The sequence below is a fragment of the Lycium ferocissimum genome, chromosome 12 (assembly GCF_029784015.1).
Source record: "Lycium ferocissimum isolate CSIRO_LF1 chromosome 12, AGI_CSIRO_Lferr_CH_V1, whole genome shotgun sequence".
Taxonomy (NCBI): domain Eukaryota; kingdom Viridiplantae; phylum Streptophyta; class Magnoliopsida; order Solanales; family Solanaceae; genus Lycium; species Lycium ferocissimum.
In genome coordinates, this window is record NC_081353.1 from 5,262,394 (window position 1) to 5,264,333 (window position 1,940).

The following is a 1,940-nucleotide window of genomic DNA, read 5'->3' on the forward strand; positions in this document are numbered from 1 at the left end:
CCCCCCCCGCCATGCTTGTAAGACTCTATAAGGCTGATTTAACATTCGAGGACGAATGTTCTAAAGGGGGGGAGGATGTTATATCCCGTGTTTTGCACATTCGGGAAATTTGGACATAATTGTGATTTGTAAGAATAAGGACATATTTTGATTTCATTTGGTGGGTATGTTGTTACTTATGGAAAATATTGACACAAGAATATCGGAGACGACCTAAGGGTAAAATTGGAATTTTGGAAATTAGCTCCGTGAATTATAAAATAAGATCCTTAAGTAATTGGGCTAGAAAGAAAAAAAATAGGGAATTGAGGCCAAAATGTTGAGGGTGGCGGGCCATGGTGTTGGCTAAGCCCAAACAATTAGTCATGTGATTAGTCACATGACTAATTAATATAAAAGGGGTGCTAAGGTTCAAGAAAATTCATGAAGCAAAAAGAAGAGAAAAAAAAAATTGAAGAACACCCCTAGAGAGGCATTCGGCCGTCCAAAAAGAAAGAGGAAGAAAGAAATTCCAAGTCCTTTAGTTTTCATCTAAAAATCTCATCCTTCTTGAATTCTTGACAAGTGCAAGACGCTCTTCGACGTGGTATAATTGGTTAAGAAAGAAAACTACGTTCGCGGTAGTTGAAATTTGGAGAAAAAGGTAAGATTTCTATGCTTTTGTGTTATGAAATGAGTTTATATGTTATAATGATTGGAATGGAATGAGAATTTTGGAATTGTGTGTGTGGTTTCATGGCGTGTACGTGTGTAAGAAAAGTGTACGTGGCCGTGAGCCATGGTGGTGTAAGTGAGGATGAATTAAATTTCATTTGGTTGTTAGTGGTATCGTTGTGGCATTTATGATGTGAATAAGGGTTTAACGACTCAAGTCGGCATTGAAATTGGCACGTATGTTGTTGTGGGAAATTTGGTGTGTTCATATAGTTTTATGTAATTATGAAAGTAAGGGTGAATCAATGTCATTGTTAATGAACTTGGAAGAAGGCAATGCAAATTTTGTAGTTTTTTTTTTTGCATTTGCGGAAGTTGGGATGGATTATGGTTTGATGGAAATTTTGTATATTTTGTAGAATAATGAAAATGTGTCCGAATTGTATTTGAATGGCCTTGAATTAGTAGATAAATATGAAAACGTCGGTATTGGATTGAAAGTGTGAAATAAGAATGAAAGTTATCGCATTATGAAGAAAATAATGCTATTCATGCTAGAATGCGTTTTAATTCGATTGTTGATGTTGTTGGTGTTGTTGTTGACTTGGTTGTTGCTATTTTGGCCGAGTTTAATTCTCGGGGATGTTGGAGTTATAGGGGAGATGCTGCCCAAATTTTTGTAGGCAAATAAAGGCTAAGAATAAACTCCCAAAGGCATATCACTTACAGTTGGTAATCTTGACCATTTGTAGATTTTGGAGCAAACGGGATTTGAGTTTAAGCGGGCATAAGGCGCCCATAAGGTATGTAAAGCCTACCTTTTCTCCATTTGGCATGTCCTAGCCATACTAGGTTGAGATTTGAGCTTCGGGGGCAATTCTGTTCATCGAAATCCGAGTCTGATTTTAGGTACTAATCATTCAATGTAATTGAATTATAATTATTATGTTTTGTTGGAAAGCTATTCGAACACCCACATTTTGCGCAATGTGATAGAATCGTTTTGAAACTTACATGGATGACTCCATAGAGTCTAATGTTCGTAATTTATGTGTGCCACCTCGACTTGACCCGAGGTGGGCCCATTAGTCCCGAGACTTCCTTCGTTTGTCTTACTTGATCCACCTTTGTATGGTATAAAGAGGGGACCTTTGCCTACGCATTTAAGGCTCCGTTTGATTTGTTCTATAAGTTATTTGAAAGCTCCTAAATGTAAACGACACTAAATCTTCAAAAAAAATGGCTTATGAAGTATTTTTCGAAAGTTTGGTAAATTTAAAGGCTCA